Source organism: Ursus arctos, unplaced genomic scaffold (genome assembly GCF_023065955.2).
Source record: "Ursus arctos isolate Adak ecotype North America unplaced genomic scaffold, UrsArc2.0 scaffold_1, whole genome shotgun sequence".
In the NCBI taxonomy this organism is placed as follows: Eukaryota; Metazoa; Chordata; class Mammalia; order Carnivora; family Ursidae; genus Ursus; species Ursus arctos.
In genome coordinates, this window is record NW_026622763.1 from 107,257,857 (window position 1) to 107,274,364 (window position 16,508).

Here is a 16,508-nt window from a genome sequence, read left to right on the forward strand (position 1 = left end):
GGCCCACTCCTCCCCCTTCTCTTGTGGAAGCCACTCTGCCGGAGCCCGGAAAGGGGCAAAGGGCTCTCTGGTTTTTTCTTTATCCTTTTTTTGTATTTTCGCATCTATAACACTATTTCTGCATGAATTATTTTCAAAAGAGAATGCCAAAATAAGTTCTACAAGTTTCCAGATTTGTAGGCAGGATAAATAAGAACTCAGTTTGGTTTTCAATCATGTTCAAATTATTTGCATATGTGCAGCTTAGTTTCATTTAGTTACTAAATTCTAGCCATCCCTAGACAAATGGACCAATGAAACTTGCATTTCAAATGTAAATGTATTTATACACACACACACACACACACACACACACACGAGCACACGCCCAGTTAAATCTGCATAGACAAATCCTTAGCAAACACTTTTCTGAAGCCCACTGCCTAAACACATTTGGGAACCCAGCTGTCGCTGCCCTCACAGGCCACGAATCTGAAGGACATTCAAGATGACCATGCAGGCAGCGGAGAAGTATCAGGTTGCCCGTCTTTCAGATGATGAAGAGCTGTGGGTAAACTCAGAGGTGTGGTGATTTCCCCACAGCAGGAATTATCTGTGCTGTTCTAGACTGCCTACATGAGAGAATCATCACATTTAAACAACTAGTTGATGATTCAGGATCTCAGAGAATGCCACCATCAGTCTTGCTTCTAGAAACCGATGACGGATCTGAGTTCACAGGTACCTGGCTCTTCCCCAGAAGTCGCTTCTCTGAAGAAATCCCCAATTTCTACTGTGTTCCTGGCACTTCCCATCTCTTCCCACACTTCGAAGGCAGGAGAGGTTCAGCCCCTGCCGGGATTCTCGGGCAGACGGTTGGTTGGATGGAGGCTGCTGACCCGAGGCCAAAGATCAGTGATTGCGACTGGAGAGAGTCAGTGACTGAGTTGGCTGACATCTGCACCCAGGCCAAGAGGTCCTACTTTCTTGGATAATTTTCTGACAAACACGCTTAGTGTTCCAAACACCACCGGGTGGGTTTTTTTCTAGTTCTCTTTCTGAACAATCGTAACAGAACAGATTGTTGGAGGGTTTTACACGTTCTCCCGGAACAGGGGACTTAGGAACAGCGCATGCATCTCACTGCGTCAAGGTGAGGCTCTCCGCCCCTCGCCTCTGATATTCCCACACAAACCGAACACACGAGGCCCAGGAGCAACACCCAGCGAAGGCCCCACATCCACGCGGAGGTGAAGGCCACACAGCCAAGGGCTGAAAAACGCCAGAGACGTCCAGTCGCCGGAGGCCCTGCCTGGGCTGCATCCCAGCCGCAGCCCCCAGCTGTGAGACCCCGGGCACGGCATCCCCCCGTCTGGGCCTGTTTCCTCACAGTGGAAGGGGGTTATATAAGTACCTGCTTGTGTAGGTGTGTTTTAAGGATTCTGTAAGAAATTTCATTTGCATGCTCAGCATTGGCCTACCATCCAGAAAGCACTGCATGAATACTGGCTATCGTTTCAGAGATGAGAAAGTGAGAACCCGGCGGGGAAGTTTGTGCTCGGGACTAGAAGGAACCACAGACCTGGCTCCGCCTCACTGAGCTGGGTCCCTGGTGACACAGGATGACAGGATGACCTGAGTGGCAGTCAGCACAGATGTTCCTAACAAGAATTTAACAATTCCATGGGGCTTTAAAGCAACCGAGGGATGAGAGGTGACAGCCAAGATTCCTAGGTTTTGTTTCCGGAGGGTCTTCTTAGCAAAGTACAGAATCTACAGATCTCTCTGGAAGATCAGCCTACCAATGGGAAATAATAGTAAAGGAGATATTTTCGGTTTTTAGACAACAGTGAAACATGCAACCACCATCCCTAGACGGCCATCGCTTCTCAAGAAGGAGGCACTCTGCTTCTGGGCCAAGATGGGCGCTCGTGGCATAGTCTGCGCGGAGCGTGGGTGACGGGGCCTCCGGTGTCCCGGGAGAGGTTGGCAGCACCCCGAGGCAGGATGCAGGGGCTGGTGAACGGTCCCTGTGCCCACAGCGCTGTCTGCGGGCAGCAACCTGACCCCACGGGCAGTGCCCACGCCCCAGCCCCTCACCCAGAGAACTGCGGACTCCCTTTACTCCTACTCCACACCCTGCCGCAGGGCATGGAGGCCGGAGGTGGCGGCGGCCAAGGCCACTGCTCAGCACCCAGTGAGTCCCGACGTTCTAGGGCGACCAGCTAGCAAGTCACCAGGCCACGCGGAATGACCCTTCGCAGTTATGTAACAGGACACAGAAAATCCCATACAAGTTTCTCAGGAGAGCGAATCACACTGGATCTGCACTTTACCTTCAGCCAAGGCTTTTGTTCAGGTCCCAGCGGCCCCTCCAGAGCCAGTCCTCTCGGGCAGTCAGCTGGGAACGGAGGAGGAAAGTCGAGCCTTGCCCTGCCGGCGCCCACTGATGAGGACTGCGTGGCCCCGCCCCGACATCTGGTTTCTATTTCATCCCCGTGTTGTCACATTACATAACCAGCAGATGCGGCACGGCCTCACCGGGGACTCGAGGCTCCCGACTCTCCGGGAACACCCGCACCGCTGCACGCTTCACCTGGGCCGCACGGCAAGCGTCCTCCGAAGCGAGACACAGCACGACAACTGCTCCTCCCTCTTCCTGAAACGGAGTCGCGCCCCGAATCCCTTCTTCTCATTCCACGTGCAAATGTGAGGCAAACCTAAGTTCTCTGTGGCCCGAGGTTCATCTTCCAGACCTCAGCCTCGGAGATGTAGAGGAAGGGGGCTGTACACTGGGCGACGGAGGGTCCCCACGGGAAAGGGCCAGGAGGCCCGCCAGCAAGGGCAGCTGCGGGAGCCCCGGAGGGGAGAAGACACACTCCAGGCCTGCGGAGGGACAGCCCTGGAGCACCACGTGTTCTAGGAGCTCTGGAGCCACACTGGGGAGCAAGCGCCCTGTGCCCCCTCAGCTTGCTCAGGAAGCAGGGCGGGTTCTTAGGAAGAAAGCCTGCCACACACACTCCAGGCGTCGAGGCCGTGATGGCCGCAAGCAAGCGGGAGCCCCTTCCAAGAGTGTGCTCCAGAGCGGCCCCTCCAGGGCTGCCATCTGCTACCTCAACCCCCCCAAACCAACCAACGCGGGACAGCGTCAAGTACGAGGGTGCCCGAGGGTCACCTGGAGTGGCCCATCAGCTCTAGGCCAGAAGAATCAGATCCCACGGCCGAGGTACACATCTGGCAGTTGAGCACCTAAGGGGGCTTCATGCAGGGCAGGAATCTCACCACTAAGCCACAGTCTCCCCGGCTGAGTGGTCCAGGGCAACCACCGGCCTGCAGGTGAACCATTCTGCACAAAATCTCACCACTAAGCCACGGAAACTCTCCTCGGCTGAGCAGTCCAGGGCAACCACCGGCCTCCTGGTAAACCACTGTGCACAAGGGGAAGTGAGAATTTAAACTTCTCTCTTATTTATACACAGAAGCACCCCGGCCGACTTGATTGGCAAGAAATTGAATGAGGCAGTAGACCTAGCAGTCTGGTCTATCCAGCCATGGGCAGAAGCCCCCAGCACCACCCCACATCTGCCACCTCGCCCAGGCCTGGTCCAGGGCCCCGCAGACAGGACAGCAGTGGTGTTCAGTGGACTTTAGGTCCTGCTCTCCTCACTGCACTGGGGGCAGCAGACACTTGTTTGGGGAGAGCTATTTCAAGGGCAACACTTACCAGGCAAGGGGCACAGTTGAGCCCCAAGGGCGTGCAGTGTCACGGAGGACCTAAGGCTGGCGCCGCCAAGAGAAAGCCTGGCTGCGAACGGCATGTTCCTTGAGCCCCAGAGGCAAAGAAGCTCAGGACTTCAGGCACAGGAAACCGCGCGGGGCAGCCCCTCCCAGGCAGGACTGCCTCCCATGGAAAGGCACCACCACAAAAGGAGATAAGCACACAGAAGCCCCAGATGTCACTGAGCAGACCAGACAATGGGCATGAGCGTAAGGAGGACACAGAGCAGAGCGGAGTGGTTGCAGAGGACATCACAGAGCCCTACACAGTGACAGCCACACCCCCAGCTAACTGATGAGGGACTTCTAGAAGATGTCCTGTCAATGTATCAGGGTTTTCCTAACCTGGGCAGGGGGAAGGGGCCCTACATTGTGCACAACTGGGCTGGTTTTCCCTTGTTACATTGATCTGGTTATGGCAGGGTCAAACGGATCGACAGAGAAGAGCCCATATATGCCAGTGAGGGAGGCCAGGCCAGGATCACTGTGCGCAACGCAGGAGCCACTGAAAAACAAGCCTTACTCTAAAACAGATACGTGGGTGCAAGGCTTTAACGGGACACCCGAACCAACGCTGCCCTGCCGCAGGTAAGCCATGTCCAAAGCCACTGCCAAGGCCACGGCTGCTGGACAGTGAAGAAAACGAACCCTGACTTTAATCTGCCTGAGCCACATGATCGGGCCAACATACTGTCACACACTCAGAACTGCCTATAAACATTCAGTGGGACCTACAGCTGTCGGAGTCTTTTCAGGTAAGTCTTTTCAACCACCTGCGATCTCACTCAAAACTCTTCACAGATCACCAGCTATGTGCTGGTTCTGGTCTTTGGAGCTTTCCATCTAGGGGCAATCAGACCAAACAAAGCAAGCCTCCCAAAAGCAAATAAGTAAACAGACCCCTGCCCCTCATGAACAGGGTCCCCAGGGAGTGTTGTGTGCCTGGGGCACACAGGAGCACCCACTTGAGCATCAGATCAACCACAAACTTGTGCCTCTAACCACAGCATGGGAAGATAAGGCCGGTCCCCAAAGTGGCTCACGCGTGATGACGGACCAGAGCGGCAAACCTTGCCCCGGCAGCATGCCCAGCCCTTCCCACAGCTCCCTCTCCCACGCTGCCCTCTGCTTCCCGCTCTGTCCTGCAGGGCCCTCCCGCTGGCAGGCAGGACATCTCAGGTCGAGCCCGGTGGCAGCGTCTGCATGTTAGCAGGCGTGGCCACAGACGCGCTCTTCCTCTCCACCCCCACCTGCTTCAGGGTCAGATTTGTCATCTGACTCGGCGCAAGTCTGGGCTCTCTGCTGGTTGCCAAGGATGAAGGCCACACCTGTACCTGCATAAGCAATAAAGAGGACTGGCTGGAAAGCCCCTGGGGCAGCTCCCAGGAACCAGAGAATACCCACCCCTCTCGAGAAAAGTGGGCACCAGGCAACTCTGGAGCCACGGGGACCAGTGCCACCAAACATCCGAGGTCTGTGGACTGCCGGCCTCCGGCCTGCCCACCACCCACTTCTCTTATGGCACTCAAAACTGAATGCAGCAGCTCCCGGGCCCCCATGTCCCCAGTTCTGCCACCGGACACGAAGGGGCCTCTTGCCCCAGCTCCAATCTGAAGGACTCCCAGAGAAGGGCACTGCCACTGGTATTTCCACCTAAGACCACACTTTCTTTCCTTGGGGTTGGGGGCTGCATTGCCCATAAAAATAAAGAGGGGAGATAAATAAGTAAAGAGAGAAGCAGCCAGTGCCCACCAGAGGCTGTGCAGCAGCCGAGCCCGCTTGGAGAGCACTAGGCGGGGGCTGCTGGCCTGAGCCTACGGGCCAGGTCCCCAGGAGAAGGGCCATGGCCACTACCAGAGGCTGAGGCTTGCAGGGCCACCAGGCAGGCCTCGGGGCCTCAGGGCAAAGGCGACAGTCAGCGGTATTCACCTCTGCTTTTCCTCAAACAGCCACTAAGGGAATGCACCCGTCAGGTCGCATTACAAACCAAGCCCACAACGCTCTCTGCAACAGATGCCATGGTGCTTACCTACATTGACAAAACAGCTCGCAGGCACGGGGTGGCGGTCTGGCCCACCGTGATTTCGGCCAGCTCGAGCAGCGTTCGTTCTATCTCACAAAGAAGAAAACGGAATCTCCTGGAGTTTCACGGAGCCGGGCCCCACCGGAGCTCTCTGCATCCTTTGGCAGCGGGATGCCCGTCCTTGCACTCAGCAACCTTCACGGCCTGCGAGCAAAAACGCCCGGCATCATCAGCACGCTTGTTCCACACCATGTTGCAACGTTTGGCCCTGGCGACGCAGCCAGGCTGGGCCGGTGAGGACCGTTGAGCCACACGCCACACAAACAGCAGGATGAAGTGCCCTTAGCCGGCGTCAGCTGTCTCCATCCACAGACACACAACACCTAGCGTCTCACTCTGCACGGTCGGGAAATGCAGAAGCCTGGGTGTTGCTGGCAGGTTCGAGAAATGAAAAGACACTGAAAACTGAAAACCGAGCGCTCTGTTGGAATGGAAGCCCTGCCCCACGCATACAGGGAGGGGCTCCAGAATTCTCTCCCAGGTGAGGAGCAGAGGGAAGCAGACGGGGGAGGGTAGCCCGGCCCCTCCCCAAGCACACACGCAGTGACAGAAGTGCTAGAACTTCATGTTTCTGTTTTAAGCAAACATGAAAATGTATACTTTAAACTGCATTTCACATAGAAGTCCCATGCTGAGACCTTCGAACAACTCCAGAGCAGCCTCTCCCCAGGGTAACACAGCAGGGGGACCTGCCGGCAGGGCCAACCTCGGCCCGTGGGCCCTCCCAAGACTCAAGAGCTCCGAAAGGATTACGTGACACGCTCCCCAAGAGCAGAGATCCTGCCTCAAACACTAACATAACGTGCTGGTGAGACAGAGAACACTGCTCAACAGAAGTCTCAACGAAAAATCCAGAGTCACAAAAATCACAACCAGATATTCTCAGTTTAGACTTCAGGGATCTTAGCAATATGATAAAATCTTCACCATCAATCAAAAGGCACCAGACGCCAATGCATGCTCACAGCTGGCCTCACACAGTGCCTCCTGTGCTGGGGCTGGACAGCAGACCCAGCAGGCCAGACTGCAGGGCAGTATGGCATTTGCTGGGGGGGGGGGGGCACTGCTTCCTACCCAAGTCATCTCTGTGCCGTCACCATGCCCTCTGCCCTGGGCTCCAGGTCCACGAGGGGCCAACAAGAGATACCACCGTCCCTGACCCACCTGGTCGGTGAGGAACCATCCGAGCCCCTCTCCGCAGATAGCACATACCCTGTGCAGAACATAGAACTGCGCGTGCGTGACCGCCTAGCGGTCAAACACAGTGCGTTCACGCACACACGCACACACACGATTTTACATTGTGCCCGTTCTTCCTCCATTATTTGAAAGAAGGCCAAGGCCAGATAGTAAAATCCAGGAGTGAAAATCTCCCCCATTGTCTTCCGTTCTAAAGCATAAACTTGACTGTTATTCACAGTTTTGTTAAAAATGAAGCACCGCACTGCTACAGAGGAAAGGCAAATTCACGCTTTTCCTTGTGTGTCCAATTAAATTAAAACTTGCGCATCTGCCTTCTACAAAAATGAACACAGCCACCAGAACAGGGACCTCGGCGCCTCTGCCAGCATGGCCCAAGGAGTGCAGGTCATCTCTCTGTGGCCGTCCTTCGGGGTGCTCACCGGCACCTGGCACCTGGCACAGCCAGCAGAAATCCGTAGCCTGTCCGTCCACTCCGGACCAGCCCGGCAAAGCGGACAGAGAGCGTCAGCAGAAAGCAGGGCCCTTGGTCCAAGGCCTAGGGCTGGCCCGGGCAGGTGGCCTTAGGCAAACCCCCTTCCTTCTGGGCCTCTTCGTCTACACGATGAACTTTCGTAGCTCCTCCCAGGACAGATGCGTTCACGGCTAGCAAGCGCTCTCTGCACCTCTGTCCTCGCACTGGCCAGGGCATGCGCTCCTGGCCGGCAGGGCTAAGGGGCAGGGAGCCAAGGAGGACATGTCCCGGGAAGGCATTTCGGGTGGCCTCGCCCAGCACACAGAGGGTGCCGAAGGGCTGGGGGCTAAAAGAGAAAGTGGTTGTTAGAAGCTCCCTCGCCCAGGCTTGACCTCTGCACAGGGACGTGCGGCGGCCGACGGGAATGCTCAGGGCAGGAGGCTGGACGCTCCGCCGGCTCCTTACCCAGGTTCCCATTTCCTCCTCCTACCAGCACACAGATGTGCTCAGCAGCAGAGTCTGGCTTCTGCTCTCACTCATTTCATAATTTTAAATATACTCTTAATGGAAAGCAACCAAAGTACTTGACGAGACCAGCTGACGTACATGTCCCTGCAGCAGCCAGTGAGTCATCCCAATAGCGTGAAAGTGAGCACTCGGAGCAGAGCCGGAGACACGGTCGCACACTGGGAGCGTCCTCTGAAGGCAGAAAGACGGGCCGCACAGCCCACCCACGGCCCGCTCTTTGCGTCAGGGTGTGACTGCTAAGACAGCTCTGACGGGCAGCGTGGCGGACTCTTCTCGAGCTCTCAGGAGGCAGCACGGTTTGGAATGACTGCAGTCCTCCACATCACTTAGCAGATAGGACTGGTCGGGCCTCAGCATCCCCAGACCCCCAGATCTGCCAGGCTAGCCGCCTGAAATCGTGGAAGACGCTTGTTCCTTGTGAAAACAAGTGTCCTCAGAAGAAAGCCAGCTGACCATGCTGGTGGCAGAGTGAGCCGTTAAGGGAAGCCTCTGAGTCCAATGTGGCCTCAAGTGTTTAAAACCTTCTCCAAGCCCAGCTGAGCTGTCAGAAGAGTAAGGAACCCCCGGAAGGCAGGCCCTCATGGTGGCTGAATCAGACAGGCATCAGCACGCAGGCCAGGGCCCATCCTGAGGTTGCCACCTGACTCGGCCACAGCTCGTTGGGTCACTGCTAAAACCCACGGCTAGAGGCTGGGAGTCCAAGCCAGGGACTGAGCAGGAGGGGAGGCGACCATGCCTGCCCTGGGGTGGGGTGGGGAGGAGGCTGGTCAACCTCCCTGCTGAAGGGACGCACCCCTGCCTGGCCCTGACACTGGCTGGGGGGGGGGGGCAAATCAAGAAAGAAGACTCCCCTGGGGGTCCATGGAAACAGAGCACCTGGCAATGGTTTTGGGGAGAATCCGGATCCCCCCCTCAAAATGAGACAGACACCGTGGGAGATGCATCTGGAAGCGCATCCCAGGTGAAGCCACCCAGGCCTGCTCTGCTCGGGCACCGGGCAGACACAAGCACGCACCCTCCCCGGATGGGCACGTTATCAACCTCGAAAGAATGTCTGTAAAACATTACAAGGCATAAAGTCACAATCTAAAATCAAAAGCAGGGGAAAACCCAGGGAGTAGAAGTCAGGCCAGGACAGACTTCAATTACAGGAAAATCTGATCTGACCACAAAATGCATCTCCACACCAGGCGTGAAGAAACAGACAGGGTCATCCAAGGAGCCAGCGGCTGTCAGGAACTGTCACTCACCAGCTGCACAGCCCTGGGTCCCATGAGCTCTCCCTGTGCCTCAGTCTCTCCCCTGCCAAAGAGGGACCGTAACAGCCAGACCCTCTGCGGCAAGAGCACACAGGCAGCGAGCGAGACTGTGAGCCACCCACCATCACTAACACCAAGAACGGTCAGGCACGTGTGAACTCATGAGAAAAAAACTGTTACTAATTAAAATTAAAAAAGGAATGAGTAGGTTAAATAGTCAATCAGACATGGCTGAGAAGAGAAGTGGAGAACGGTACAACAGCACAGAGGAGAGGACCAGGAAGGCAACCCAGAAAGACACAAGTTAGACGTATGAGCAGCTGGGGGAGCGCAGGGCAGAGGGAGGCACACTGACCCGCACTCACCAGAGGGCTGCACCGCGACAGACGTGCAGCAGGCACGGGAGATGCTTTCAGAACAGGCAGAGAGCCCAGCCAGACCACAAACCCGCCTGGGAGCCGCCGTGCTTGAGACAGCGGAGGACGGGCACACAGACAGGCAGACAGACCAGCACAGGACAACGGGGCGTCTTGATCGCTGGGCAAACAGGAGCCGTTTAACCCACGGTGTTGGGACACCTGGGGAGCCACTGGGAAAAGATAAAATGAGATCCACCCCTAACACACACACACACACGTGAAAATGCCATGTGGGCCAGGGACCTAGTGTAAAAAAATGAAATAATACAAGCTCCAGAACAAGACATGGGGTTCCTCTGGAGCAGGAACAGGGGAAAGCTTTCTAATTGCAACTCACTAGCCGAGCAGTTAAGAAGACGACGAAGACAAGACGACAAAGATGACAATGACAACGAAGAAAGAGAAGAGGATGATGACAAGAAGATGAAGAAGAAGAAGAAATCGGTCAATCTGAACCATGCTGGGGGTGGGGCGGGGGGTGCTTTTACATGGCAAACAAGCACCACAAAGCATTCAAAAAACAGTGGACAGATTGAGGAAAAGTATTTGCAGGATATCTCACGGATAAAAATCTAATATTCCTGATGTATAAAAAACTCTTAAAACTTGCGGGAACAAAGACCAAAATCCTGATAGAAAAACAGGCCAAAGGTGTGAGGAGAGAAAAAGGCCCTCACATTGAGCTTCCATTTCTTATCTGTCAGACTGGCAAAAAGTACCAGGTTTTGCTCTCCACACCGTGTGGGCACAGGCATACTCTGGCGTCGTACTGGGAATGGGAACGCACACTGGTGCAAGCTTCATACAGGCAACCTGGCTGAAATCGAACCAATTACGTGTCTGCTCATCTTCTGTGGGAATCCCTTTGCAGGTGAAGTCTGAAGACGCAGGTCCGGCAGAGGAAAGCTCGTGTGCACAAGGTCAACCCAGGGCAAGCGCAGGAACGCGCCAGCCAGCCAAGCGGAGGCCCGGGGCTCTGGGGAGGGATGGCAGGGCTTCCGGGAAATGCTCTGGCGTGCAAGAGAGCTACCCATACGCCGTTCCTCAGGTGCAAGACAGAATCCAAGATAAAGGATGTGTACTTGCTCTGTTGTCCAGAAGGCCACTCAGGAGAGCAAGGGTGGGCGGGAGTGGCCCCAGGGTGAAAGGACAGGCCTGGCCGGGCCGGCACACCACTGAGTCCGGTTTCTTACACACCACTGGCTTTAGGGACTGCACTCACGTCTCACATACTCAAAAACCGAAAGTAAGTATATCAGAAAGTATGAGGAGGGGGAAAACATGAATTACAAACAGAAACAAAATGAACCAAACCACATTTCAAGTGACTAACGCCAGTGCACAAGGGCTGGGCTGGGGCCACTAAGAACCATCCCAAGTAGTTTTGGGACACAGTATTCAGACTCTATCTGGACTCTATACCCTCAACAAATACCGAACCCCAACTGGCAGGTTTCTTTCTCACAGAGGCACAGATTAACAATTTCTTTCTGAGCATTCTGGGAAGAAGCAAAGAAGTAAGGAGAGGATGGAAAGTGGGAGCGGATTTTCTCATCGTGGGAGGAGGGGATGACTATTCAGAAAAGAGAGAGGGTGGTCTGTGGACCTGGTGACGCTAAGCTGGAATGAGAAGTGTCGGTGTGAGCTCTGCGGTTCACGTGGACACAGGGAACTCCATCTCGGTAGGAGGGGTGTGTGCGTGCCCGCTGTGGCACACGCATCCCTCTCCTAGCTCCGCCTGCTCCCAGGCCACGGAAGCCGTGGGCACAGCCAGCACGCAGAGAAACAGAACCGCTTGGGGCAAGGGCAGACTCCAGGTGTGTGGCATGGAGGGCACCGGGGAGGCCAGACTACCTTCCTGCATCAGTGAGAGCACAGGGGGCCCCCGGAGCGCTGGCGATCTGCCAGGGGAGCCAGCATGTGGGGCTGCCATGGGCAAACGAGGACACTACGGGCACCAGAATGAGTCATGGTAACAACGGCTTAGAACCCACTTAAGAAAGTAAGAATCCATGCCTCCAAATTCATGTACATAAAGAAGAAAGGGGAGTCCTCTATAGGAGAAAGCCGACCACGGCACGCAGTGAGAATGACCGCACGAGAAGACCACCATTCAACCACCATCGTCACGGCACCCGCGGCCGCTGATGGAAGCAGGGGATTCAGTGAGGCTTCTGTCATGCAGAAGTCTGGAAGTTTCTATCACGCCTAATCCATCGATTTCCTAAAATCATCGGTTGGTTCTTGGACTTTTCTACTAATTACAGGCAAATAGGAAATAGGTGGGTTTAGTCAGGGAGTCTTTTCTTCGGCCATTGAGCGAACCTATTTTGGTACTGCAAACCAAAGGTGCCGAGTCCCTGCCGTGGCAGCACGAGGCCTCCAGAGCGTCCCAGCCGTGGGAAAGCTGACTTCCACCTTCTGATCATCTGTAACCTATTCATTAAAACTACGAATTGGGGGGGTTTTATAATTGTGAAAATCGGAGTACTTATTAACCTATTTTTGCTAAACATTCTCCTGTACCTATGTGAGTTCTGTAGTTTCCCGGCGATGACAACATTCCCGCCATAAAAACCTCAGGGACAACCACAGAATGTGCTCTCCTATTCTCTCCCCCAACATTCTGTTCAGGGCTCCCATCTCTGTTCAGAGGTAAAATTTGCATATAATTTTTGTTTTCTTGTTGTTTCTAACAAGTTCTAGAATTAGGGCACTTCTCTCATAAAATAGGATAACACTTTACAAGGCTTAGAAGCAATCGCAGAGAACAAACACTGTGTGAACCTTGAGAAAACACGGACCAATCCATTAAGGACCAGGTACTTTTTTTAAAAACGATTCTGTTTATCTGAGAGAGAGGGAGGGAGGGAGAGAACAAGTGGTGGTGAAGGGCAGAGGGAGAGGGAGTAGCAGACTCCCTGTTGAGTGGGGAGCCCGACGCAGGACTCAATCCAGGACCCTGAGATCATGACCTGAGCCAAAGACAAGCGCTTCATCGACTGAGCCCCCGAGGCGTCCCAATGAGAAGGTACTTCTAAGAAGCACTTGGTTAGGTCCTTTACCAAGTGCCAAGTCTGTACAAGTTCCTCTTGGTGACAACTAGCTCATGCTGCTTCATAGCAGAGAAAAGGATGCTTCTCGTCTGTGCTGAGTGCAGACACTCAATACCATGTCTGCTCTGGCACGCTGCTGACCGTGGCGATGTAACTTTCCGGCAAAGTGCTGAGAATCCTTCCTTCCAGGTGACTGTCCACCCTACCGTGCAGAAGCCCTACTGTGCGCACTGTGCACAGGTCCCTTCTGTCTGGCAGCCAACAGCACCTGCCACCCCTCCGGCTGAGCTCAGCGCCCTGCTGCTGAGGGCGTTCTGCCCCAGGCCGGATGGCCCTGCAGGCCCCCAGCACCCCCTCACTGGGCGTGTCCGGTGCAGGAGGCAACAGGGAGAATTCTCGCTTGGATGGCAAAAATAAAAGTATTCATTTATTGAGACTGTTACTACCTAAACTTCCTATCGGATATGTTTTCTTCTTTGCTCTTAGAACTCTCTTGGCTCTTCTGTTTGTTTTCCTTATCACTCGACACTTCTAACACTGTCATTATTTATTCTCCGTGTGATATATTTTTCAGACAGTTTGGGTCCAGAGGAAGCATTCTAAAGATCCACACTCATCTAGGGTCTTTCCGGAAATTTGCCGTTTTACAAAGTGACAAACGAATGAGAACAAAAATTCTAGTAAATTCATTCTTCCTCAGCTGCATATGTATTTACATAATAAGCCATAACCATTTATAATTAAATGTAACATAAATACAAGGCAGACATAAAATAATCAATCATTTTCAATAGCTGTGACTCCCAACCCAGAGCGCCCGTGGGCTGGAGGCGGTGTGGCTACGTCTGTCGTCCCCGAGGTCTGCCTGCCCACCAGGTGGGACCACAGAGAGGCCCAGACCTCTACAGTCCAGCGCACCGCTCCCCACACAGGTGCACCCCCATACACACCCAGAGGAGCAACATTTCCCCCTGACAGCCATCACTGCTCCCCGCCTCTCGGGCCTGAGGGTCAGAACAGCAAGGACAAGTAACTGTAAGTGCTTTTAAAAATATACGCCTAGCAACACCGGGTGGCTTAGAAAAGCAGTTCTTGCAGTTTTTAGTCTCCGAGCCCTTGCACCCTCTTAAAAATTATGGAGCACCCTCTCGAAAGGCTTTTGTTTATGTGGCTATACCTATTGATATGGCCATATCTTAAGTTACAACTGAGATGTTTTTCAATGTTCATTTAATTCATTTGAAAATAATAATGTCACTGAACATTAACATAAATGACCTATCTTAATGAAAAAATAAGTATCTTCCAAAACACAAAACAAGCAGTGAGCAGGGTGGCACTGTTTTACATGGGCGAGCCTCTGCGGGGTCTGGCTTGGGGGAAGTTAGTGGGACCGTCACATGGGCTTTGGTGCGTCGTCTGTTGGGGCAGGTCGTTGGGGTGGAAGAGGGAAAGGCAGCCCATGTCACAGAGATGTGGGGGCAGGGCGAGCAGGGTCCCAGCCCTGTGGTGCCTGCGAGCTTTCTGATTCGGTGGCATGTGGGAGCCCGGGCAGGGCCGCTCAGGTTGGTGACAGTGTAGCCATGAGCCCCACCAGTGAGGACCCCACCAGCGAGCTCCACAGACCTGGCTCCCAACCCCACCCGAGTCTGCGACATTGGGACCTGGTCACGTGGGAAGAACTGAGCTCTCCCCGAGGCTGACACGTGCCATTAGACACTATTGGGGGGGGGGGGGTTTCACAGGCTCCAAAATTCCAGTTTCCACTTGAGAGCTGAAATGTCATCACTGGCAACACACCCCATCAGCTGTTTTCCTTAAAGTGACAGCCGAGCTTCATTTTCAAGAAAGTATCTGGCACATGTCTGAGTCTGAACACCCACAGTTTATCCATCAGTTATCCTTTCAAGGACAGATGGTGTCCCACAAAACAAGGGCTCGTTCAGCAGGCAACCTGGCCACACAGCGCTCTCCCGGGGACGACCGTGACGCCGGTCTGTGGCCCAAGGGCTTTGTGTGCGCGGCCCACGTCTTCACACAGAGTACTAAACAGACCTGTACCTCCAGGGTAGGGACTGAACGACTCGGTAACAGTCACAAGTGTGCTGCTTCATCAAGGACATTCCTAAGTGAAACTGCCCGGCAGTGAGGAACCCGACTACCTCGGGCCCCGTGCCTGCCGTGTCCCCAGCAGCTTGGCCCACGGCACGCCCACCCACCAGGAGGAACGTCGGCCCGGTGAAAAGGAAAGCCACCTCTCATACTCTTATAAATACAGCTTCAACCTCGTAGAGCTCCATGGGGGCCCCAGGGGCCTACCAGCCACACCTCCAGCACGATGCATTCAGAAATACAAAGCATAATGCAGTCCGAAAGGAAAAAGACCATGAGTCTTGGGATGAGGTTAAAAAAAAAAACTCACGCTTGCTGAAGTAGAAGACTCTGCATACAAGAAAATGGGGTTTTTCAATGACTACTGCCCGGAGCGGGTACCAGGTCCAGATTTCCACAAAGTTCCCGAATCAAGTCACTGCACATGTCACAAGCTCTCGAGCACAAACTGCGGCAGCCCAGCTCTCGGTCCCGCTGCAGGATGTGTCCCAGCCTCTCTGCCGTCTGCAGGAAGAAGCCACCCCCTGCCGCCTTGCACCCGCTCTGGACACACACCCCTGCCCCGTCCCCCCGTGCATCCCACCAGCTCCACCCCCAGCCATGTCTCACCCTCAGCCAAACCCACATCAGTTCAGCATCCCGCCTCTCGCAGCGGCCACCTCACTGGAGGTGAACACCTAAGAGTGTATCGTAAAAACTCAGATGTCACTGCCCTGATCAAATCCCTCAAAGCCATCTCCAAACTCAGAATCGACCAGTGCGCTGGGCCGGCTCCCCAGCCTGCTTCCCCAGCACCCGACGCCACACTGGGGGTGCTAAGTTCAGAGGCAGGACCCGTGACTCTGAGGAGCACAAACTGCCTGGCAGAACTCCTTGGGCGAGTCACTTCCTTCCTCAAGGCCTCAGTTTTCTCATCTGTAGAACGGGGATGCGGAAGGGGTCATAAACCTACTCCTGGGCTGTTAGAGAATTACATCTGCAAAGACAGAGAAGCACTTAGAAAAAGTCCCAGTTACACCTAGGCTCGCCCGATGTTAGCCATTTTTACTATTACATAGTAATTTACTCGTCTACTGTTTGATGTCCTCCCGAGCACTGAGCGACACTGGACGGGGGATTCTGTGTGGTTCACCAGTAGACCCTGGTGCTTAGAACAGCCTGGCACTCACTTCAGTGAGTGAGGTGAGGTCAGCAGCAGCAGAGGAAAGCTCTGGGACGTTTCCGGAGTTTCCGTCTGCCCCGGTGCATGGTCACTACCTCACAACGGCGGCCTGGGTTGGTCTCCTGGTCCTGTCCCCGAAGCCCCACACCCAGGACGGACAGGTGGCGTAAGCCATGGCCGTGGCCATGGCCGTGGGAGCGTGCGGCCTCTCCTCTCTGTCCGTCGGTAAAGGAGCCCTGCAGACCGGCCGCTGCTGGGCCTCAGACTGGCCCTCACAACCAGCCCGGTGGCTGCACGACCACTAACATCTGAAGGGCAGCCTGGTGATACATGTTACCCACGTGTGTGCCCTTTGTCCCAGCAATGCTATTTCTAGGCCTTTATCCTAATACGACTAGACTAATGAAAGCAATCAGCCCCAAATTCAAGGACAGAGATCTAAGAGCGTCCCACTAGAGTGTTACTTACTCCAGAATAAA

The 16,508-nt window shown here is 54.5% G+C and overlaps 1 protein-coding gene across 5 annotated transcripts in view; it reads right to left on the minus strand.

Annotated features, from left to right (window-relative positions):
• HDAC4 (histone deacetylase 4) overlaps positions 1-16,508 on the minus strand; it is a 301,426-nt gene that overhangs the window by 225,793 nt on the left and 59,125 nt on the right. The window contains exon 1 of one of the 5 annotated variants that reach the window (XM_044380447.3): positions 2,316-15,349. The exons of the other annotated variants lie outside the window; for them this stretch is intronic. The gene's annotated coding sequence lies outside the window, so the exon portion shown is untranslated. Of the gene's footprint in view, positions 1-2,315; positions 15,350-16,508 lie in introns of those variants that run through there. 5 annotated transcript variants of the gene reach the window in all.